Here is a 23,628-nt window from a genome sequence, read left to right as displayed (position 1 = left end):
TGTATTTACAATGTTAAAAATACTATCGCAAAACACAAACGGCTTAAGATGTATTAACAAGATGCGAGATGTTTTAAGGGTGGATACTTTTGACATCCTCTGTGTACAAGAGACTAAGTGGACAAGGGAGTGGAGAAGCTATCTGAGGGATACATGGGCTGGGAAAGTGTGGGCAAACAACGGTGTAAATGGACGAGCCGGAGTCGCTATTTTTGCTAAAGGAGATAAGATCCAAAATGTTAAGGAAATAGTGAAGGATGATGAGGGAAGGGTGATCGGTATTGAATTTATTTACAGGAATGTGCTTTACAAACTTTTGAATATTTATGCACCGAATGAGGACAACAAGCGTGGAATTTTCTTTGATCAACTAAAACCGCATTTGGGAGGGAACATTTGTGTAGTGGGGGATTTTAACTGTGCACTTACGAGATTGGATATATCAAGCAACAATACATACAAAAGTGATATAAGTAGGAAATCGCTAAATGAGCTTTTTGACTATTTCAACCTGGTAGATCTGTGGAGGGTGCGCAATATGGGAGAAAGGGGCTTTTCCAGACGACAGACGGTTCTGGGGAAACTTAAACAGTCCAGGATTGACTTATGTCTATTAGCATCTGGGCTGGAAAAAAAGATTTCAAAATGCTGGTATGAGTTCACAGGGTTTAGCGATCATGCAAGGTTATGGGTGGAGCTGGGGGAGAAAGAGCACAAAGGTGGAGGGTTATGGTGTTTAAATAACAGTGTTTTGCTGGATGAAAAATATAGGGAGAAAGTTGAAAATCTACTGAAAGAAAGAAAAAGAGAACTGCAGGGTGAGGGTTGTATAAATATGGGGGAGTGGTGGGAGGAGGTGAAATTGCACATCAAAAAAGTGACAATAAACTATTGTAAAAATAAAATGGAGAAGGAAAGAAGGACTGAGTATAGTTTAAGAGACCAGATTGATAAAGAGCTGGAAAGGTCGATTGCAGAGGAAAACTTCAACAATCTAAAATATCTCATGCTGAGAAAACAATTAGATGAGCTTGAGAAGAAATGGAGCAGAGGGGCAGCTATCAGATCGAGGATGAAGGATATTTTAGAAGGGGAAAAGAATACAAGTTTCTTTTTAGGGCTTGAAAAAAGACAGCAAAAGAAAGCTCATCTGCAAAACCTGAAAAATGAAGAGGGTAAGACAATGGAGAAGACAGGGGAAATGCTGGAGGTGGCTCATAAACATTTTAAAAAACTTTTTTCAAAGATGGAGGTAAACTCTACAGACCACAGTGTTTTTGAAGGGATAGAAAAAAAATTAGGGGAAGAGGACAGAGCAGACTGTGATAAAAACATAACAGAGGAAGAATTGGAAAGAGCAATAAATGGTTTGAATAAGAACAAAAGTCCAGGGCTGGATGGGTTATCGGGGGAATTTTACATCACCTTTAAACAGGTGATAAAGCCAATTCTCCTGAGAATCTTTCAATGCATGGAGCGGGAGGGGAAAGCATCTGGGGACTTCTTCACGGGGCTAATCCGAGTGGTGTATAAGAATAAGGGTGACAAAGGTGATTTGGGGAATTATAGGCCAATTAGTCTGCTAAATACAGATTATAAAATACTGGCTAAAATCCTGGCAAACAGATTGAAGGAGGTGATAGGCACAGTGGTGAATCCCTGTCAGTGTTATGGTGTGGTAGGGAGAGACATTAGTGACATCATCTTATCGATCCAGGACATCTTTGACAAAATGAATCAGAAGGGAGGGCTGTACATAGGGGTTGATTTAGAGAAGGCGTTTGATAGGGTGGATCATGATTTTTTGTTTAAAACACTGGGAAAGATGGGTTTCGGGGAAGGTTTCACTAAATGGATTAAGTTAATATATAGGAATGCCATCAGTAGGGTGAAAATAAACGGGAGGTTAACTGAGAGCTTCGCTCTGGAGAGGTCAATCAGGCAAGGATGCCCGCTTTCAGCTTTGTTATACTCCATAGCGGCAGAACCCTTGTCTGCCCTCATTAGGAGGGACCCAGGGATTTTGGGGATTGAAATGGAAGATAAAACGGACACGAAAATCTACCAGTACGCAGATGACATAAGTATTACGGTTAGGGATGAGAGGAGTGTAGACAGGGTGCTGCAGCATGTAGAGTGCTATGAGAGGGCATCTGGGGCCAAAATCAATGGGGAAAAAACCGAGCTAATGGGCTTTGGTGATGGTTTCGATTGTGTAAATAAATGGAATTTTGTAAAGAGAAATGAAATGGTGAAGGTTTTGGGTGTATACGTAGGTAAGAATCGAGATGCAGCAACAAAACAAACGTGGGGTGAAATAGAGGGAAAAATCAAAATGCGATTGGATTTCTGGTCCGGGAGGAAATTGAATCTAAGGGGTAAAGTGATAGTAACTAACGCCCTCCTCCTGTCCAAGTGTCAGTATGCGCTAAGAGTCTGTGAAATGCCGGACAGGGTAATAGGAAAGCTGAATGACATGATGAGTGCTTTCATCTGGAATAAAAAACAGCATTTGATAGCCAGGAAGGTGCTCATCAATGGGCAGAAGGAGGGCGGTTTGAAATTGGTGGACCTGAAAAGTAAAAAGCTTAGTGCACGGATTCGACTGTTAGGGAAATTTATGGGAAACGCAAAGATTTACGCGTGGCAGAAGTGCCTCGACTCTTGCCTACAGGGGTGGGATAATAGAGGAGTGTTTAATCTATGTAGGGAAACGGAGCAAAGGGAAAGAGCACAGGTTAATGCATTTACAGGGGAAATACTCGAAGCGTGGAATATTTTACTGGGGGATTTAAAGTTTAGATGTGAGACTGCGGAGCAGGTGTTACACCAACCAGTTTTCAGAAATCCGGCAATAAGGTGTCAGGGGAAGGTATTTTCAGGGAGGTACTTGGAGGAACTAGGTTTAAATCAGGTGAAGCACTTTATCCAAAGAGGTGGTGGATTTCTGCAGGAGGAAGTAATCCAGGAGGTCAGGGGAAGATTAGGGAAAGTGAGACCAATAGAGATCAAAAGACTATGCCAGAGAATTTTAGAGGGGTTACCTCGTAGCTGGGTGGCGCTGGTGAAGGGGGGGAGGGCAGAGAAGGCTCTGGAGTTGGTCAGTTTCTCCCTCATCCAAGGAGGGAAAGAGCATGACATACGATCAGTTAACTCCAAGATACTATATAGAGTGTTTTTGGGAAAGGAAAAGAAGAAAGCGGCAGCTGAGGAAGTATGGCTAAGGCAGTTCCATGGGCTTCAGAGGGAACACATTTGGTCAGATCTAAATGTGAAGTTCATTTCATCAGAGTGCTTTGATACAAATTTCAGGCTCAGACACAATAGAATATTTGTCAATTTGGTGCTAAACCAGATAAATAGACTCAACAGCAAGGTTTGTGATATATGTGAGGTGGAAGTGGAGACATTTAGGCACTTTATTTTTGAATGTAAGGAGTTAAAAGTGTTTTTTGAGAAACTGGACCAATGCTTTCAAAAATGTAGAGTCACAATCACGGAAAAGGAAAAATGGGAGAGGTTTTTTCTATTTGGGTATAAGGAAAGGAAAGCAGGGGTGAACAAATGGCTTATCAATTACATTCTGAGTTATGCCAAACATGTCATCAGACTTCGGAGAAACTATTCACATTTCGAGGACAAAAAAGTGAACATCTGGAGATTTTTCTGTAACTTAATGAAAAGGAATGTGAGTCTGCTGTGGGATGGTGGGGACAAGAATTTCAAACAAAAGGTGCTGGAAGATAACTGTCTATTTGTGTGTGGAAATCAGGGTGGGGTGCAAATGTCAATAGGTCAAGGGTGAGGGGTGATGGGTGAAGGAAAAAAAAAGAAAAAAAAAAAGATGTGATTAATGGTGTTATGGATTGTTGGAAATAATTTGATTTGATTTGAAATGACTTGTATTTACTTGTGTAAAATGTATTTGTAAAAATATTTATTTTTTGATAATAAAAGAGAAAAAAAAAAAAAAAAACACGCCTGATCTCGTCTGATCTCGGAAGCTAAGCAGCGTCGGGCCAGGTTAGCACTTGGATGGGAGACCGCCTGGGAATACCCGGTGCCGTAAACATTTTGTCCCTCTGAGCAGCAGGCCTCACCTGGTCCTCCTCCCTCATGTTTCACTTCCTCTGTCAACACCCAATTTCCCTCAGGAGAATAAAGTTGTATCTTATCTTATCTTATATGAAAGCATACATTCAGAAAATGAGTATTGCACATGGTCATAATATGAGAAGATTGAATGCACATGAGAAGTGAAGTACACGAGCCACTGTGTGACGATGATGATGATGAAAGTGAGCGTCAGAGATGTAAGTTGTCCCTCTGTATGTTCTATGTGATGATTATCAGTTTCATTAGGTAAGACTTCATTATCCAGAAATGTGTGTTTCTGATGAAGGCATCATGTAAATTGTGATATACATGAACTTGAGTGTAGTCATGTGTACACGGTGACTTGAACCTGGTCCGTCTCACCTATAAAGAGCCTCTGTGTGGCTGCTCTCCTCGTTTACGGCCATACCACTCTGAACACGCCCGATCTCATCTGATCTCGGAAGCTAAGCAGCGTCGGGCCAGGTTAGTACTTGGATGGGAGACCGCCTGGGAATACCCGGTGCTGCAAGCATTTTGGCCCTCTGAGCAGCAGGCCTCACCTGGTCCTCCTCCCTCATGTTTCACTACTTCTGTCAACACGCAATTTCCCTCTGGAGAATAAAGTTGTATCTTATCTTATCTGAAATGTTAGTGTTCTTCTGATGAAGGCATCATGTAAATTGTGATATACATGAACTTGAGTGTAGTCATGTGTACACGGTGACTTGAACTGGGTCTGTCTCACCTATAAAGAGCCTCTGTGTGGCTGCTCTCCTATTTTACGGCCATACCACTCTGAACACGCCCGATCTCGTCTGATCTCAGAAGCTAAGCAGCGTTGGGCCAGGTTTGTACTTGGATGGGAGACCGCCTGGGAATACCCGGTGCCGTTAGCATTTTGGCCCTCTGAGCAGCAGGCCTCACCTGGTCCTCCTCCCTCATGTTTCACTCCCTCTGTAAACACGCAATTTCCCTCGGGAGAATAAAGTTGTATCTTATCTTATCTTATATGAAAGCATACATTCAGAAAATGAGTATTGCACATGGTCATAATATGAGAAGATTGAATGCACATGAGAAGTGAAGTACACGAGCCACTGTGTGACAATGATGATGATGATGAGGATGAAAGTGAGCGTCAGAGATGTTAGTGGTCCCTCTGTATGTTCTATGTGATGATTATCAGTTTCATTAGGTAAGACTTCATTATCCAGAAATGTGTGTTTCTGATGAAGGCATCATGTAAATTGTGATATACATGAACTTGAGTGTAGTCATGTGTACACGGTGACTTGAACTGGGTCTGTCTCACCTATAAAGAGCCTCTGTGTGGCTGCTCTCCTCGTTTACGGCCATACCACTCTGAACACGCCCGATCTCGTCTGATCTCGGAAGCTAAGCAGCGTCGGGCCAGGTTAGTACTTGGATGGGAGACTGCCTGGGAATACCCGGTGCCGTAAGCATTTTGGCCCTCTGAGCAGCAGGCCTCACCTGGTCCTCCTCCCTCATGTTTCACTCCCTCTGTCAACACCCAATGTCCCTCGGGAGAATAAAGTTGTTTCTTATCTTATCTTATATGAAAGCATACATTCAGAAAATGAGTATTGCACATGGTCATAATATGAGGAGGTTGAATGCACATGAGAAGTGAAGTACACGAGCCTCTGTGTGACGATGATGATGATGAAAGTGAGCGTCAGAGATGTTAGTGGTCCCTCTTTATGTTCTATGTGATGATTATCAGTTTCATTGGGTTATACTTCATTATCCAGAAATGTGTGTTTCTGATGAAGGCATCATGTAACTTGTGATATACATGAACTTGAGTGTGTTCATGCGTACACAGCGTCTGATCTCGGAAACTAAGCAGCGTCGGGCCAGGTTAGTACTTGGATGGGAGACTGCCTAGGAATACCCGGTGCCGTAAACATTTTGTCCCTCTGAGCAGCAGGCCTCACCTGGTCCTCCTCCCTCATGTTTCACTCCCTCTGTGAACACGCAATTTCCCTCGGGAGAATAAAGTTGTATCTTATCTTATCTGAAATGTTAGTGTTCTTCTGATGAAGGCATCATGTAAATTGTGATATACATGAACTTGAGTGTAGTTATGTGTACACGGTGACTTGAACTGGGTCTGTCTCACCTATAAAGAGCCTCTGTGTGGCTGCTCTTCTCGTTTACGGCCATACCACTCTGAACACGCCTGATCTCGTCTGATCTCGGAAGCTAAGCAGCGTCGGGCCAGGTTAGTACTTGGATGGGAGACCGCCTGGGAATACCCGGTGCCGTAAGCATTTTGGCCCTCTGAGCAGCAGACCTCACCTGGTCCTCCTCCCTCATGTTTCACTCCATCTATCAACACCCAATGTCCCTCGGGAGAATAAAGTTGTATCTTATCTTATCTTATATGAAAGCATACATTCTGAAAATGAGTATTGCACATGGGCATAATATGAGTTGATTGAATGCACATGAGGAGTGAAGTACACGAGCCACTGTGTGACGATGATGATGATGATGATGATGATGATGATGAAAGTGAGCATCAGAGATGTTAGTGGTCCCTCTTTATGTTCTATGTGATGATTATCAGTTTCATTAGGTAAGACTTCATTATCCAGAAATGTGTGTTTCTGATGAAGGCATCATGTAAATTGTGATATTCATGAACTTGAGTGTAGTCATGTGTACACGGTGACTTGAACTGGGTCTGTCTCACCTATAAAGAGCCTCTGTGTGGCTGCTCTCCTCGTTTACGGCCATACCACTCTGAACACGCCCGATCTCGTCTGATCTCGGAAGCTAAGCAGCGTCGGGCCAGGTTAGTACTTGGATGGGAGACTGCCTGGGAATACCCGGTGCCGTAAGCATTTTGGCCCTCTGAGCAGCAGGCCTCACCTGGTCCTCCTCCCTCATGTTTCACTCCCTCTGTCAACACCCAATGTCCCTCGGGAGAATAAAGTTGTTTCTTATCTTATCTTATATGAAAGCATACATTCAGAAAATGAGTATTGCACATGGTCATAATATGAGGAGGTTGAATGCACATGAGAAGTGAAGTACACGAGCCTCTGTGTGACGATGATGATGATGAAAGTGAGCGTCAGAGATGTTAGTGGTCCCTCTTTATGTTCTATGTGATGATTATCAGTTTCATTAGGTAAGACTTCATTATCCAGAAATGTGTGTTTCTGATGAAGGCATCATGTAAATTGTGATATACATGAACTTGAGTGTAGTCATGTGTACACGGTGACTTGAACTGGGTCTTTCTCACCTATAAAGAGCCTCTGTGTGGCTGCTCTCCTCGTTTACGGCCATACCACTCTAAACACGCCTGATCTCGTCTGATCTCGGAAGCTAAGCAGCGTCGGGCCAGGTTAGTATTTGGATGGGAGACCGCCTGGGAATACCCGGTGCCGTAAGCATTTTGGCCCTCTGAGCAGCAGGCCTCACCTGGTCCTCCTCCCTCATGTTTCACTCCCTCTGTCAACACGCAATTTCCCTCAGGAGAATAAAGTTGTATCTTATCTTATCTCATATGAAAGCATACATTCAGAAAATGAGTATTGCACATGGGCATAATATGAGAAGATTGAATGCACATGAGAAGTGAAGTACACGAGCCTCTGTGTGACGATGATGATGATGATGATGATGATGATGATGATGATGAAAGTGAGCGTCAGAGATGTTAGTGGTCCCTCTTAATGTTCTATGTGATGATTATCAGTTTCATTAGGTTAGACTTCATTATCCAGAAATGTGTGTTTCTGATGAAGGCATCATGTAAATTGTGATATACATGAACTTGAGTGTAGTCATGCGTACACGGTGACTTGAACCTGGGTCTGTCTCACCTATAAAGAGCCTCTGTGTGGCTGCTCTCCTCGTTTACGGCCATACCACTCTGAACACGCCCGATCTCTTCTGATCTCAGAAGCTAAGCAGCGTCGGGCCAGGTTAGTACTTGGATGGGAGACCGCCTGGGAATACCCGGTGCCGTTAGCATTTTGGCCCTCTGAGCAGCAGGACTCACCTGGTCCTCCTTCCTCATGTTTCACTCACTCTGTGAACACGCAAGTTCCCTCGGGAGAATAAAGCTGTATCTTATCTTATCTTATATGAAAGCATACATTCAGAAAATGAGTATTGCACATGGGCATAATATGAGAAGATTGAATGCACATGAGAAGTGAAGTACACGAGCCACTGTGTGATGATGATGATGATGATGATGATGATGATGATGAAAGTGAGGGTCAGAGATGTTAGTGGTCCCTCTTTATGTTCTATGTGATGATTATCAGTTTCATTAGGTAAGACTTCATTATCCAGAAATGTGTGTTTCTGATGAAGGCATCATGTAAATTGTGATATACATGAACTTGAGTGTAGTCATGTGTACACGGTGACTTGAACCTGGTCTGTCTCACCTATAAAGAGCCTCTGTGTGGCTGCTCTCCTCGTTTACGGCCATACCACTCTGAACACGCCCGATCTCGTCTGATCTCGGAAGCTAAGCAGCGTCGGGCCAGGTTAGTACTTGGATGGGAGACCGCCTGGGAATACCCGGTGCAGTAAGCATTTTGGCCCTCTGAGCAGCAGGCCTCACCTGGTCCTCCTCCCTCATGTTTCACTCCCTCTGTCAACACGCAATTTCCCTCGGGAGAATAAAGTTGTATCTTATCTTATCTGAAATGTTAGTGTTCTTCTGATGAAGGCATCATGTAAATTGTGATATACATGAACTTGAGTGTAGTCATGCGTACACGGTGACTTGAACCTGGGTCTGTCTCACCTATAAAGAGCCTCTGTGTGGCTGCTCTCCTCGTTTACGGCCATACCACTCTGAACACGCCTGATCTCGTCTGATCTCGGAAGCTAAGCATCGTTGGGCCAGGTTCGTACTTGGATGGGAGACCGCCTAGGAATACCCGGTGCCGTAAGCATTTTGGCCCTCTGAGCAGCAGGCCTCAGCTGGTCCTCCTCCCTCATGTTTCACTCCCTCTGTCAACACCCAATGTCCCTCGGGAGAATAAAGTTGTATCTTATCTTATCTTATATGAAAGCATACATTCAGAAAATGAGTATGGCACATGGGCATAATATGAGATGATTGAATGCACATGAGAAGTGAAGTACACGAGCCACTGTGTGACGATGATGATGATGATGATGATGATGATGATGATGATGAAAGTCAGCGTCAGAGATGTTAGTGGTCCCTCTTAATGTTCTATGTGATGATTATCAGTTTCATTAGGTAAGACTTCATTATCCAGAAATGTGTGTTTCTGATGAAGGCATCATGTAAATTGTGATATTGTGGTGATTATACATAATTCCCCCTCGGACTATGGTGTGGGTAGGTGTGTTCCCCACGGTGGTTAAAAGGGCGAGGACTTCCGGTCCGTAGGTGTTGTTGTTCTGCTGTATTGATTGTACGAGACGAGTGAATCCGCATGTCTATAAAGTGGACGTTAAAACTCAATACGCCGCCTCCGACTCCCGTCCTTCGGCACTACACTGGTGACCCTGACGCGAGTCTCGACGAAGTATCCGAGACTGGACTGAACATGGCCGTTTTTCTGAAATTGCCGGAGTTTTGGGAGACGTCCGCGGCGGCATGGTTCGCACAGACGGAAGCTCAATTCGCCCTCCGCGGGATAACGGATGACGACACACGCTATTTCCACGTCGTCTCCGCACTGGGGAGCTCTACAGCGGCCCGGACAGTGGGGTGTATTACTTCTCTTCCTGCCCTGGAGAAATATGCAGCATTCAAGACTCTCCTGCTCAAAACCTTCGAGCTGTCACGGCCGGAACGAGCCCGACGCCTGTTCGCTATTCACGGCCTCGGAGACAGTAAGCCCTCAGAGCACATGGAGATGATGCTGAACCTGCTAGGTAAAGAAGAGCCAAATTTCCTGTTCATGGAACTGTTCCTTTGGCACATGCCGCCACACGTGCAAACAGCCTTAACTAATACAGCTATCACGGAGCCACGAGCTTTCGCCGAGGAGGCTGATCGCTTTTTCCTGGCTACCCAGCGTTTCGCCCCTGAGGTGCTAGCCCCGACGCGCAGCTACATGCCCCCCAGCAGAGGAATGCTAACTACAGGAGACCCTGTGACTGCTGACGGCCGCACAAATTCAAGCATGTGCTACTTCCATGCGCGTTTCGGCGCTAAAGCTAAGAGATGCCGGCCCCCTTGCAACTATGGACCGGCGGGAAACGACAGGGCCCACGTTCAGTTGTAGCCGTGAGCGTGGGTGCAACAAGCAGACTACTATTCATTAAGGACACCCTCTCCAGGCGTAACTTCCTCTGCGACACCGGAGCTAACAGGAGCGTTTTGCCGGCCACGAGGAGTGACACCGCCAGCGGAGGCTACGGCCCCCCATTGACGTCTGCTAACGACACCCCTATCCGCACCTATGGCACAAAGACTGTGAACCTGTGTCTCGAGGGCCGGCAGTTTACGTGGGATTTTGTTACGGCCGACATTTCCTTCCCCATCCTCGGTGCGGATTTCCTGTGCGCTCACGGACTACTAGTGGACGTCAAGAACAGCCGCTTGGTAGACGCATTGACATTCTCCTCGCTTGCTTGTGTCCGCGGTGAGGCAACATACGGCGGACTCTCCAGCTCTCTTGCTGAGGGGGACAGATATCAACGCCTACTTGGTGAGTTTCCCAGCCTGACGAAGCCCACCTTTTCCGCCACTACCATCAAGCACGGGGTTGAACACCACATTGACACTAAGGGCCCCCCGGTCTACGCTAGGGCCCGGCGGCTCAATCCTGTCAGGCTGGCAGTCGCCAGGTCAGAGTTTGCCAACATGGAGTGCCTGGGCATTATCCACCGCTCTGACAGCCCATGGGCCTCACCCCTCCACATCGTCCCTAAACCAGATGGCGGTTGTCGTCCGTGCGGAGACTACCGCCGCCTTAACGACGCTACCACACCGGACCGCTACCCGGTCCCCCACATCCAGGATTTCTCCGCACATCTGGCTGGCAAACTGGTTTTCTCCAAAGTGGATCTGGTGCGGGGCTACCACCAAGTCCCGGTGCACCCTGCAGACATCCCCAAAACGGCGGTGGTCACGCCGTTCGGACTGTTTGAGTTCCTGCGGATGCCGTTTGGACTTAAGAACGCTGCACAGTCTTTCCAGCGGTTGATGGATTCGGCGCTAAGACACATGCCGTTCATTTTCGTTTACCTAGACGATATTCTCGTTGCCAGCTCCTCGGAGGGAGAGCACCAAGTACACCTCCGGGATCTCTTCAAAAGGCTCGACCAGCACGGCTTGATTATCAACCCTGCGAAGTGCGTGTTCGGGTTGCCCTCCATCCAATTCCTCGGACATCTGGTGAGCAAAGAGGGGGCTGCCACCCTCCCGGCAAAGGTGGAGGCCGTGTCCGACTTTCCAAGACCGCACACAGCTCGTGCACTCCGGGAGTTTCTGGGGATGGTGACCTTTTATCACCGGTTCATCCGCCGGGCCGCCCACACTATGCGCCCGCTATACGAGGCTCTTAAGGGTAAGTCCCCCGGTCAGGCCGTCGACTGGACGGCTGAGAGGGATGCCGCGTTCGATGCCACCAAAGCCGCCCTGAGCCAAGCCACCATGCTGGCCCACCCGTCGCACAAGGCCCCCATCGCTATCACCACGGACGCGTCTGATTATGCTGTGGGAGCGGTGCACGAGCAATGGGTCGACGGCGCCTGGCAGCCACTCGCCTTTTTCAGCCGCCAGTTGACCCCCAGGGAGCGCAAGTACAGTGCGTTTGACAGAGAGCTCCTCGGCCTCTGGTTGGCAGTCCGCCATTTCAGGTTCCTGCTGGAAGGTCGAGAGTTTACGGCATTCGTGGACCATAAGCCGCTCACGTTCTGCATGTCCAAGGTGGCCGAGCCGTGGTCGGCCCGCCAGCAGCGTCAGCTCTCCTTCATATCGGAATACACCACGGACATCCGACACGTCGCCGGAAAGGACAACGTGGTGCTCTGTGTGGCTGCTCTCCTCGTTTACGGCCATACCACTCTGAACACGCCCGATCTCGTCTGATCTCGGAAGCTAAGCAGCGGCGGGCCAGGTTAGTACTTGGATGGGAGACCGCCTGGGAATACCCGGTGCCGTAAGCATTTTGGCCCTCTGAGCAGCAGGCCTCACCTGGTCCTCCTCCCTCATGTTTCACTCCCTCTGTCAACACGCAATTTCCCTCGGGAGAATAAAGTTGTATCTTATCTTATCTGAAATGTTAGTGTTTTTCTGATGAAGGCATCATGTAAATTGTGATATACATGAACTTGAGTGTAGTCATGTGTACACGGTGACTTGAACTTGGTCTGTCTCACCTATAAAGAGCCTCTGTGTGGCTGCTCTCCTATTTTACGGCCATACCACTCTGAACACGCCCGATCTCGTCTGATCTCAGAAGCTAAGCAGCGTTGGACCAGGTTTGTACTTGGATGGGAGACCGCCTGGGAATACCCGGTGCCGTTAGCATTTGGGCCCTCTGAGCAGCAGGCCTCACCGTGTCCTCCTCCCTCATGTTTCACTCCCTCTGTAAACACGCAATTTCCCTCGGGAGAATAAAGTTGTATCTTATCTTATCTTATATGAAAGCATACATTCAGAAAATGAGTATTGCACATGGGCATAATATGAGAAGATTGAATGCACATGAGAAGTGAAGTACACGAGCCACTGTGTGACGATGATGATGATGGAGATGATGATGATGATGAAAGTGAGCGTCAGAGATGTTAGTGGTCCCTCTTTATGTTCTATATGATGATTATCAGTTTCATTAGGTAAGACTTCATTATCCAGAAATGTGTGTTTCTGATGAAGGCATCATGTAAATTGTGATATACATGAACTTGAGTGTAGTCATGTGTACACGGTGACTTGAACTGGGTCCGTCTCACCTATGAAGAGCCTCTGTGTGGCTGCTCTCCTCGTTTACGGCCATACCACTCTGAACACGCCCGATCTCGTCTGATCTCGGAAGCTAAGCAGCATCGGGCCAGGTTAGTACTTGGATGGGAGACTGCCTGGGAATACCCGGTGCAGTAAGCATTTTGGCCCTCTGAGCAGCAGGCCTCACCTGGTCCTCCTCCCTCATGTTTCTCTACCTCTGTGAACACGCAATTTCCCTCGGGAGAATGAAGTTGTATCTTATCTTATCTGAATTGTTAGTGTTCTTCTGATGAAGGCATCATGTAAATTGTGATATACATGAACTTGAGTGTAGTCATGCGTACATGGTGACTTGAACTGGGTCTGTCTCACCTATAAAGAGCCTCTGTGTGGCTGTTCTCCTCGTTTACGGCCATACCACTCTGAACACGCCTGATCTCGTCTGATCTCGGAAGCTAAGCAGCGTCGGGCCAGGTTAGTACTTGGATGGGAGACCGCCTGGGAATACCCGGTGCCGTAAGCATTTTGGCCCTCTGAGCAGCAGGCCTCACCTGGTCCTCCTCCCTCATGTTTCACTCCCTCTGTCAACACCCAATGTCCCTCGGGAGAATAAAGTTGTATCTTATCTTATCTTATATGAAAGCATACATTCAGAAAATGAGTATTGCACATGGGCATAATATGAGATGATTGAATGCACATGAGGAGTGAAGTACACGAGCCACTGTGTGACGATGATGATGATGATGATGATGATGATAATGATGATGAAAGTGAGCGTCAGAGATGTTAGTGGTCCCTCTTTATGTTCTATGTGATGATTATCAGTTTCATTAGGTAAGACTTTATTATCCAGAAATGTGTGTTTCTGATGAAGGCATCATGTAAATTGTGATATACATGAACTTGAGTGTAGTCATGTGTACACGGTGACTTGAAATGGGTCTGTCTCACCTATAAAGAGCCTCTGTGTGGCTGCTCTCCTCGTTTACGGCTATACCACTCTGAACACGCCCGATCTCGTCTGATCTCGGAAGCTAATCAGCGTCGGGCCAGGTTAGTACTTGGTTGGGAGACCACATGGGAATAGCCGGTGCCGTAAGCATTTTGGCCCTCTGAGCAGCAGGCCTCACCTGGTCCTCCTCCCTCATGTTTCACTCCCTCTGTCAACACGCAATTTCCCTCGGGAGAATAAAGTTGTATCTTATCTTATCTGAAATGTTAGTGTTCTTCTGATGAAGGCATCATGTAAATTGTGATATACATGAACTTGAGTGTAGTCATGCGTACACGGTGACTTGAACTGGGTCTGTCTCACCTATAAAGAGCCTCTGTGTGGCTGTTCTCCTCGTTTACGGCCATACCACTCTGAACACGCCCGGTCTCGTCTGATCTCGGAAGCTAATCAGCGTCGGGCCAGGTTAGTACTTGGATGGGAGACTGCCTGGGAATACCCGGTGCCGTAAGCATTTTGGCCCTCTGAGCAGCAGGCCTCACCTGGTCCTCCTCCCTCATGTTTCACTCCCTCTGTCAACAACCAATGTCCCTCGGGAGAATAAAGTGGTATCTTATCTTATCTTATATGAAAGCATACATTCAGAAAATGAGTATTGCACATGGGCATAATATGAGATGATTGAATGCACATGGGGAGTGAAATACAGGAGCCACTGTGTGACGATGATGATGATGATGATGATGATGATGATGAGGATAAAAGTGAGCGTCAGAGATGTAAGTGGTCCCTCTGTATGTTCTATGTGATGATTATCAGTTTCATTAGGTAAGACTTTATTATCCAGAAATGTGTGTTTCTGATGAAGGCATCATGTAAATTTTGATATACATGAACTTGAGTGTAGTCATGTGTACACGGTGACTTGAACTGGGTCTGTCTCACCTATAAAGAGCCTCTGTGTGGCTGCTCTCCTCGTTTACGGCTATACCACTCTGAACACGCCCGATCTCGTCTGATCTCGGAAGCTAATCAGCGTCGGGCCAGGTTAGTACTTGGTTGGGAGACCACATGGGAATAGCCGGTGCCGTAAGCATTTTGGCCCTCTGAGCAGCAGGCCTCACCTGGTCCTCCTCCCTCATGTTTCACTCCCTCTGTCAACACGCAATTTCCCTCGGGAGAATAAAGTTGTATCTTATCTTATCTGAAATGTTAGTGTTCTTCTGATGAAGGCATCATGTAAATTGTGATATACATGAACTTGAGTGTAGTCATGCGTACACGGTGACTTGAACTGGGTCTGTCTCACCTATAAAGAGCCTCTGTGTGGCTGTTCTCCTCGTTTACGGCCATACCACTCTGAACACGCCCGGTCTCGTCTGATCTTGGAAGCTAATCAGCGTCGGGCCAGGTTAGTACTTGGATGGGAGACTGCCTGGGAATACCCGGTGCCGTAAGCATTTTGGCCCTCTGAGCAGCAGGCCTCACCTGGTCCTCCTCCCTCATGTTTCACTCCCTCTGTCAACAACCAATGTCCCTCGGGAGAATAAAGTGGTATCTTATCTTATCTTATATGAAAGCATACATTCAGAAAATGAGTATTGCACATGGGCATAATATGAGATGATTGAATGCACATGGGGAGTGAAGTACAGGAGCCACTGTGTGACGATGATGATGATGATGATGATGATGATGATGAGGATAAAAGCGAGCGTCAGAGATGTAAGTGGTCCCTCTGTATGTTCTATGTGATGATTATCAGTTTCATTAGGTAAGACTTTATTATCCAGAAATGTGTGTTTCTGATGAAGGCATCATGTAAATTTTGATATACATGAACTTGAGTGTAGTCATGTGTACACGGTGACTTGAACTGGGTCTGTCTCACCTATAAAGAGCCTCTGTGTGGCTGCTCTCCTCGTTTACGGACATACCACTCTGAACACGCCCGATCTCGTCTGATCTCGGAAGCTAATCAGCGTCGGGCCAGGTTAGTACTTGGATGGGAGACAGCCTGGGAATACCCGGTGCAGTAAGCATTTTGGCCCTATGAGCCGCAGGCCTCACCTGGTCCTCCTCGTTTCACTCCCTCTGTGAACACGCAATTTCCCTCGGGAGAATAAAGTTGTATCTTATCTTATCTGAAATGTTAGTGTTTTTCTGATGAAGGCATCATGTAAATTGGGATATACATGAACTTGAGTGTAGTCATGCGTACACGGTGACTTGAACTGGGTCTGTCTCACCTATAAAGAGCCTCTGTGTGGCTGCTCTCCTCGTTTACGGCCATACCACTCTGAACACGCCCGATCTCTTCTGATCTCGGAAGCTAATCAGCGTCGGGCCAGGTTAGTACTTACATGGGAGACCACTTGGGAATACCCGGTGCCGTAAGCATTTTGGCCCTCTGAGCAGCAGGCCTCACCTGGTCCTCCTCCCTCATGTTACACTCCCTCTGTCAACACGCAATTTCCCTCGGGAGAATAAAGTTGTATGTTATCTTATCTTATATGAAAGCATACATTCAGAAAATGAGTATTGCACATGGGCATAATATGAGAAGATTGAATGCACATGAGAAGTGAAGTACACGAGCCACTGTGTGACGATGATGATGATGATGATGATGATGATGATGAAAGTGCGCAGCATCCAGGCAGAAATGCCATCAATGTGTGTAAATTTGGGGCAAATCGGGGAATATTGAAAATTTTCTAAAAATGTTGACCCGGGTCATCAATTTTTGAAACTGGAGAAAACTTGAAAAGCCCATATCTGTGACAAGGAAGGAGATAGAGAGCTAAAATTTCAGACGCAGCATCCAGACAGAAATGCCATCAATGTGTGTAAATTTGGGGCAAATCGGGGAATATTGAAAATTTTCTAAAAATGTTGACCCGGGTCATCAATTTTTGAAACTGGAGAAAACTTGAAAAGCCCATATCTGTGACAAGGAAGGAGATAGAGAGCTAAAATTTCAGACGCAGCATCCAGGCAGAAATGCCATCAATGTGTGTAAATTTGGGGCAAATTGGGGAATATTGAAAATTTTCTAAAAATGTTGACCCGCGGGTCATTTATTTTTGAAACTGGAGAAAACTTTAAAAGCCCATATCTGTGACAAGGAAGGAGATAGAGAGCTAAAATTTCAGACGCAGCATCCAGACAGAAATGCCATCAATTTGTGTAAATTTGGGACAAATTGGGGAATATTGAAAATTTTCTAAAAATGTTGACCCGCGGGTCATCGATTCTTGAAACTAGAGAAAACTTGAAAAGCCCATATCTGTGACAAGGAAGGAGATAGAGAGCTTAAATTTCAGACGCAGAATCCAGACAGAATTTGTGTAAATTTGGGGCAAATTGGGGAATATTGAAAATTTTGGAAAAAAGTTGACCCCCGGGTCATCGATTTTTGAAACTGGAGAAAACTTGAAAAGCCCATATCTGTGACAAGGAAGGAGATAGAGAGCTAAAATTTCAGACGCAGCATCCAGACAGAAATGCCATCAATTTGTGTAAATTTGGGACAAATTGGGGAATATTGAAAATTTTCTATCTGTGACAAGGAAGGAGATAGAGAGCTAAAATTTCAGGCGCAGCATCCAGGCAGAAATGCCATCAATGTGTGTAAATTTGGGGCAAATTGGGGAATATTGAAAATTTTCTAAAAATGTTGACCCGCGGGTCATCGATTCTTGAAACTAGATAAAACTTGAAAAGCCCATATCTGTGACAAGGAAGGAGATAGAGAGCTAAAATTTCAGACGCAGCATCCAGACAGAAATGCCATCAATTTGTGTAAATATGGGGCAAATTGGGGAATATTGAAAATTTTCTAAAAATGTTGACCCGCGGGTCATCGATTCTTGAAACTAGAGAAAACTTGAAAAGCCCATATCTGTGACAAGGAAGGAGATAGAGAGCTAAAATTTCAGACGCAGAATCCAGACAGAATTTGTGTAAATTTGGGACGAATTGGTGAATATTGAAAATTTTCTAAAAATGTTGACCCGCGGGTCATTTATTTTTGAAACTGGAGAAAACTTTAAAAGCCCATATCTGTGACAAGGAAGGAGATAGAGAGCTAAAATTTCAGACGCAGCATCCAGACAGAAATGCCATCAATTTGTGTAAATTTGGGACAAATTGGGGAATATTGAAAATTTTCTATCTGTGACAAGGAAGGAGATAGAGAGCTAAAATTTCAGACGCAGCATCCAGGCAGAAATGCCATCAATGTGTGTAAATTTGGGGCAAATTGGGGAATATTGAAAATTTTCTAAAAATGTTGACCCGCGGGTCATCGATTCTTGAAACTAGATAAAACTTGAAAAGCCCATATCTGTGACAAGGAAGGAGATAGCATCCAGGCAGAAATGCCATCAATGTTGTAAATTTGGGACAAATTGGGGAATATTGAAAATATTCTAAAAATGTTGACCCGGGTCATCGATTCTTGAAACTAGAGAAAACTTGAAAAGCCCATATCTGTGACAAGGAAGGAGGTAGCATCCAGGCAGAAATGCCATCAATGTGTGTAAATTTGGGACAAATTGGGGAATATTGAAAATTTTCTAAAAATGTTGACCCGCGGGTCATCGATTTTTGAAACTGGAGAAAACTTTAAAAGCCCATATCTGTGACAATGAAGGAGATAGAGAGCTAAAATTTCAGACGCAGCATCCAGACAGAAATGCCATCAATTTGTGTAAATTTGGGACAAATTGGGGAATATTGAAAATTTTCTAAAAATGTTGACCCCCGGGTCATCGATTTTTGAAACTAGAGAAAACTTGAAAAGCCCATATCTGTGACAAGGAAGGAGATAGAGAGCTACAATTTCAGACGCAGCATCCAGGCAGAAATGCCATCAATTTGTGTAAATTTGGGACAAATTGGGGAATATTGAAAATTTTCTAAAAATGTTGACCCGCGGGTCATCGATTCTTGAAACTAGAGAAAACTTGAAAAGCCCATATCTGTGACAAGGAAGGAGATAGAGAGCTACAATTTCAGACGCAGCATCCAGGCAGAAATGCCATCAATGTGTATAAATTTGGGGCAAATTGGGGAATATTGAAAATTTTGGAAAAAAGTTGACCCCCGGGTAATCGATTTTTGAAACTGGAGAAAACTTGAAAAGCCCATATCTGTGACAAGGAAGGAGATAGAGAGCAGCATCCAGACAGAAATGCCATCAATTTGTGTAAATTTGGGACAAATTGGGGAATATTGAAAATTCTCTAAAAATGTTGACCCGCGGGTCATCGATTCTTGAAACTACAGAAAACTTGAAAAGCCCATATCTGTGACAAGGAAGGAGATAGAGAGCTACAAATTCAGACGCAGCATCCAGACAGAAATGCCATCAATTTGTGTAAATTTGGGCCAAATTGGGGAATATTTAAAATTTTGGAAAAATGTTGACCCGGGTCATCAATTTTTGAAACTGGAGAAAACTTTAAAAGCCAATATCTGTGACAAGGAAGGAGATAGAGAGCTACAATTTCAGACGCAGCATCCAGGCAGAAATGCCATCAATTTGTGTAAATTTGGGCCAAATTGGGGAATATTTAAAATTTTGGAAAAAAGTTGACCCCCGGGTCATCAATTTTTGAAACTGGAGAAAACTTTAAAAGCCCATATCTGTGACAAGGAAGGAGATAGAGAGCTAAAATTTCAGACGCAGCATCCAGACAGAATTTGTGTAAATTTGGGACAAATTGGGGAATATTGAAAATTTTCTAAAAATGTTGACCCGCGGGTCATCGATTCTTGAAACTACAGAAAACTTGAAAAGCCCATATCTGTGACAAGGAAGGAGATAGAGAGCTAAAATTTCAGACGCAGCATCCAGACAGAATTTGTGTAAATTTGGGACAAATTGGGGAATATTGAAATTTTCTAAAAATGTTGACCCGCGGGTCATCGATTTTTGAAACTGGAGAAAACTTGAAGAACCATATCTGTGACAAGGAAGGAGATAGAGAGCTACAATTTCAGACGCAGCATCCAGGCAGAAATGCCATCAATTTGTGTAAATTTGAGACAAATTGGGGAATATTGAAAATTTTCTAAAAATGTTGACCCGCGGGTCATCGATTCTTGTAACTAGAGAAAACTTGAAAAGCCCATGTCTGTGTCAAGGAAGGAGATATTGAGCTACAATTTCAGACGCAGCATACAGGCAGAAATGCCATCAATGTGTGTAAATTTGGGGCAAATTGGGGAATATTGAAAATTTTGGAAAAAAGTTGACCCCCGGGTCATCGATTCTTGTAACTAGAGAAGACTTGAAAAGCACATATCTGTGACAAGGAAGGAGATAGAGTGCTACAATTTCAGACGCAGCATCCAGACAGAAATGCCATCAATGTGTGTTAATTTGGGGCAAATTGGGGAATATTGAAAATTTTGGAAAAAAGTTGACCCGCGGGTCATCGATTCTTCAAACTAGAGAAAACTTGAAAAGCCCATATCTGTGACAAGGAAAGAGATAGAGAGCTAAAATTTCAGACGCAGCATCCAGACAGAAATGCCATCAATGTGTGTAAATTTGGGGCAAATTGGGGAATATTGAAAATTTGGGAAAAAGTTGACCCCCGGGTCATCGATTTTTGAAACTGGAGAAAACTTGAAAAGCCCATATCTGTGACAAGGAAGGAGATAGAGAGCTACAATTTCAGACGCAGCATCAAGGCAGAAATGCCATCAATTTGTGTAAATTTGGGACAAATTGGGGAATATTGAAAATTTTCTAAAAATGTTGACCCGGGTCATCGATTCTTGTAACTAGAGAAAACTTGAAAAGCCGATATCTGTGACAAGGAAGGAGATAGAGTGCTAAAATTTCAGACGCAGCATCCAGACAGAAATGCCATCAATGTGTGTAAATTTGGGGCCAATTGGGGAATATTGAAAATTTGGGAGAAAAGTTGACCCCCGGGTCATCGATTTTTGAAACTGGAGAAAACTTGAAAAGCCCATATCTGTGACAAGGAAGGAGATAGAGAGCTAAAATTTCAGACGCAGCATCCAGACAGAAATGCCATCAATGTGTGTAAATTTGGGGCAAATTGGGGAATATTGAAAATTTTGGAAAAAAGTTGACCCGGGTCATCGATTTTTGAAACTGGAGAAAACTTGTAAAGCCCATATCTGTGACAAGGAAGGAGATAGAGAGCTAAAATTTCAGATGCAGCATCCAGACAGAAATGCCATCAATTTGTGTAAATTTGGGACAAATTGGGGAATATTGAAAATTTTCTAAAAATGTTGACCCCCGGGTCATCGATTCTTGAAACTAGAGAAAACTTGAAAAGCCCATATCTGTGACAAGTAAGGAGATAGAGAGCTAAAATTTCAGACGCAGCATCCAGACAGAAATGCCATCAATGTGTGTAAATTTGGGGCAAATTGGGGAATATTGAAAATTTTCTAAAAATGTTGACCCGCGGGTCATCGATTTTTGAAAGTGGAGAAAACTTGAAAAGCCCATATCTGTGACAAGGAAGGAGATAGAGAGCTACAATTTCAGACGCAGCATCCAGGCAGAAATGCCATCAATGTGTGTAAATTTGGGGCAAATTGGGGAATATTGAAAATTTTGGAAAAAAGTGAACCCCCGGGTCATTGATTTTTGAAACTGGAGAAAACTTTAAAAGCCCATATCTGTGACAAGGAAGGAGATAGAGAGCTAAAATTTCAGACGCAGCATCCAGACAGAAATGCCATCAATGTGTGTAAATTTGGGGCAAATTGGGTAATATTGAAAAATTTCTAAAAATGTGGACCCACGGTTCATCGATTCTTGAAACTAGAGAAATCTTGAAAAGCCCATATCTGTGACAAGGAAGGAGATAGAGAGCTAAAATTTCAGACGCAGCATCCAGGCAGAAATGCCATCAATTTGTGTAAATTTGGGACAAATTGGGGAATATTGAAAATTTTCTAAAAATGTTGACCCCCGGGTCATCGATTCTTGTAACTAGAGAAAACTTGAAAAGCGGATATCTGTGACAAGGAAGGAGATAAAAAGCTACAATTTCAGACGCAGCATCCAGGCAGAAATGCCATCAATGTGTGTAAATTTGAGGCAAATTGGGGAATATTGAAAATTTTGGAAAAAAGTTGACCCCCGGGTTATCGATTTTTGAAACTGGAGAAAACTCTAAAAGCCCATATCTGTGACAAGGAAGGAGATAGAGAGCTACAATTTCAGATGCAGCATCCAGACAGAAATGCCATCAATTTGTGTAAACTTGGGACAAATTGGGGAATATTGAAAATTTTCTAAAAATGTTGACCCGCGGGTCATCGATTCTTGAAACTAGTGAAAACTTGAAAAGCCGATATCTGTGACAAGGAAGGAGATAAAAAGCTACAATTTCAGACGCAGCATCCAGGCAGAAATGCCATCAATGTGTGTAAATTTGGGGCAAATTTGGGAATATTGAAAATTTTCTAAAAATGTTGACCCGGGTCATCAGTTTTTGAAACTGGAGAAAACTTGAAAAGCCCATATCTGTGACAAGGAAGGAGATAGAGTGCTAAAATTTCAGACGCAGCATCCAGACAGAAATGCCATCAATTTGTGTAAATTTGGGGCAAATTGGGGAATATTGAAAATTTTCTAAAAATGTTGACCCGCGGGTCATCGATTCTTGAAACTAGAGAAAACTTGAAAAGCCCATATCTGTGACAAGGAAGGAGATAGAGAGCTAAAATTTCAGACGCAGCATCCAGGCAGAAATGCCATCAATGTGTGTAAATTTGGGGCAAATTGGGGAATATTGAAAATTTTGGAAAAAAGCTGACCCCCGGGTCATCGATTCTTGTAACTACAGAAATCTTGAAAAGCCCATGTCTGTGACAAGGAAGGAGATAGAGAGCTACAATTTCAGACGCAGCATCCAGGCAGAAATGCCATCAATGTGTGTAAATTTGGGGCAAATTGGGGAATATTGAAAATTTTCTAAAAATGTTGACCCGCGAGTCATCGATTCTTGAAACTAGAGAAAACTTGAAAAGCCCATATCTGTGACAAGGAAGGAGATAGAGAGCTAAATTTTCAGACGCAGCATCCAGACAGAAATCCCATCAATTTGTGTAAATTTGGGACAAATTGGGGAATATTGAAAATTTTCTAAAAATGTTGACCCGGGTCATCAATTTTTGAAACTGGAGAAAACTTGAAAAGCCCATATCTGTGACAAGGAAGGAGATAGAGAGCTAAAATTTCAGACGCAGCATCCAGACAGAAATGCCATCAATTTGTGTAAATTTGGGACAAATTGGGGAATATTGAAAATTTTGGAAAAAAGTTGACCCGGGTCATCGATTTTTGAACCTGGAGAAAACTTGTAAAGCCCATATCTGTGACAAGGAAGGAGATAGAGAGCTAAAATTTCAGACGCAGCATCCAGGCAGAAATGTCATCAATGTCTGTAAATTTGGGGCAAATTGGGGAATATTGAAAATTTTCTAAAAATGTTGACCCGCGGGTCATCGATTTTTGAAACTGGAGAAAACTTGAAAAGCCCATATCTGTGACAAGGAAGGAGATAGAGAGCTAAATTTTCAGACGCAGCATCCAGACAGAAATCCCATCAATTTGTGTAAATTTGGGACAAATTGG

General features: G+C 44.3%; 17 non-coding genes and 2 pseudogenes across 17 annotated transcripts; all 19 read left to right on the top strand.

Moving 5' to 3' along the window:
- The first annotated feature begins 4,511 nt into the window (after window positions 1–4,511).
- LOC143007264 (5S ribosomal RNA) lies at window positions 4,512–4,630 on the top strand. The gene has a single exon (XR_012964428.1). It is a non-coding gene; the product is annotated as a 5S ribosomal RNA (ribosomal RNA).
- A 245-nt stretch (window positions 4,631–4,875) lies between these two features.
- LOC143007178 (5S ribosomal RNA) lies at window positions 4,876–4,994 on the top strand. Its single transcript, XR_012964397.1, has one exon. It is a non-coding gene; the product is annotated as a 5S ribosomal RNA (ribosomal RNA).
- Window positions 4,995–5,442: 448 nt separating this feature from the next.
- On the top strand, window positions 5,443–5,561 carry LOC143007243 (5S ribosomal RNA). Its single transcript, XR_012964417.1, has one exon. It is a non-coding gene; the product is annotated as a 5S ribosomal RNA (ribosomal RNA).
- Window positions 5,562–6,273: 712 nt separating this feature from the next.
- LOC143007161 (5S ribosomal RNA) lies at window positions 6,274–6,392 on the top strand. The gene has a single exon (XR_012964381.1). It is a non-coding gene; the product is annotated as a 5S ribosomal RNA (ribosomal RNA).
- A 457-nt stretch (window positions 6,393–6,849) lies between these two features.
- LOC143007232 (5S ribosomal RNA) lies at window positions 6,850–6,968 on the top strand. Its single transcript, XR_012964416.1, has one exon. It is a non-coding gene; the product is annotated as a 5S ribosomal RNA (ribosomal RNA).
- Window positions 6,969–7,407: 439 nt separating this feature from the next.
- On the top strand, window positions 7,408–7,526 carry LOC143007152 (5S ribosomal RNA). The gene has a single exon (XR_012964372.1). It is a non-coding gene; the product is annotated as a 5S ribosomal RNA (ribosomal RNA).
- Window positions 7,527–7,990: 464 nt separating this feature from the next.
- Window positions 7,991–8,109, top strand: LOC143007144 (5S ribosomal RNA). Its single transcript, XR_012964365.1, has one exon. It is a non-coding gene; the product is annotated as a 5S ribosomal RNA (ribosomal RNA).
- Window positions 8,110–8,566: 457 nt separating this feature from the next.
- On the top strand, window positions 8,567–8,685 carry LOC143007272 (5S ribosomal RNA). Its single transcript, XR_012964436.1, has one exon. It is a non-coding gene; the product is annotated as a 5S ribosomal RNA (ribosomal RNA).
- Window positions 8,686–8,931: 246 nt separating this feature from the next.
- Window positions 8,932–9,050, top strand: LOC143007169 (5S ribosomal RNA). The gene has a single exon (XR_012964389.1). It is a non-coding gene; the product is annotated as a 5S ribosomal RNA (ribosomal RNA).
- A 3,080-nt stretch (window positions 9,051–12,130) lies between these two features.
- LOC143007173 (5S ribosomal RNA) lies at window positions 12,131–12,249 on the top strand. The gene has a single exon (XR_012964392.1). It is a non-coding gene; the product is annotated as a 5S ribosomal RNA (ribosomal RNA).
- Window positions 12,250–12,494: 245 nt separating this feature from the next.
- Window positions 12,495–12,613, top strand: LOC143007196 (5S ribosomal RNA; annotated as a pseudogene).
- A 457-nt stretch (window positions 12,614–13,070) lies between these two features.
- LOC143007180 (5S ribosomal RNA) lies at window positions 13,071–13,189 on the top strand. The gene has a single exon (XR_012964399.1). It is a non-coding gene; the product is annotated as a 5S ribosomal RNA (ribosomal RNA).
- A 245-nt stretch (window positions 13,190–13,434) lies between these two features.
- Window positions 13,435–13,553, top strand: LOC143007150 (5S ribosomal RNA). Its single transcript, XR_012964370.1, has one exon. It is a non-coding gene; the product is annotated as a 5S ribosomal RNA (ribosomal RNA).
- Window positions 13,554–14,016: 463 nt separating this feature from the next.
- LOC143007163 (5S ribosomal RNA) lies at window positions 14,017–14,135 on the top strand. Its single transcript, XR_012964383.1, has one exon. It is a non-coding gene; the product is annotated as a 5S ribosomal RNA (ribosomal RNA).
- A 245-nt stretch (window positions 14,136–14,380) lies between these two features.
- Window positions 14,381–14,499, top strand: LOC143007139 (5S ribosomal RNA). The gene has a single exon (XR_012964360.1). It is a non-coding gene; the product is annotated as a 5S ribosomal RNA (ribosomal RNA).
- Window positions 14,500–14,962: 463 nt separating this feature from the next.
- On the top strand, window positions 14,963–15,081 carry LOC143007162 (5S ribosomal RNA). The gene has a single exon (XR_012964382.1). It is a non-coding gene; the product is annotated as a 5S ribosomal RNA (ribosomal RNA).
- A 245-nt stretch (window positions 15,082–15,326) lies between these two features.
- On the top strand, window positions 15,327–15,445 carry LOC143007181 (5S ribosomal RNA). The gene has a single exon (XR_012964400.1). It is a non-coding gene; the product is annotated as a 5S ribosomal RNA (ribosomal RNA).
- A 463-nt stretch (window positions 15,446–15,908) lies between these two features.
- LOC143007233 (5S ribosomal RNA) lies at window positions 15,909–16,027 on the top strand (annotated as a pseudogene).
- Window positions 16,028–16,266: 239 nt separating this feature from the next.
- LOC143007146 (5S ribosomal RNA) lies at window positions 16,267–16,385 on the top strand. The gene has a single exon (XR_012964366.1). It is a non-coding gene; the product is annotated as a 5S ribosomal RNA (ribosomal RNA).
- Window positions 16,386–23,628: the final 7,243 nt, after the last annotated feature.

The sequence above is a fragment of the Genypterus blacodes genome, unplaced genomic scaffold (assembly GCF_046128005.1).
Source record: "Genypterus blacodes isolate CSIRO-AG114 ecotype Tasmania unplaced genomic scaffold, CSIRO-AGI_Gbla_v1 ptg000083l_1, whole genome shotgun sequence".
Lineage (NCBI taxonomy): Eukaryota > Metazoa > Chordata > Actinopteri > Ophidiiformes > Ophidiidae > Genypterus > Genypterus blacodes.
This window is presented reverse-complemented; position numbering and strand designations above follow the sequence as displayed.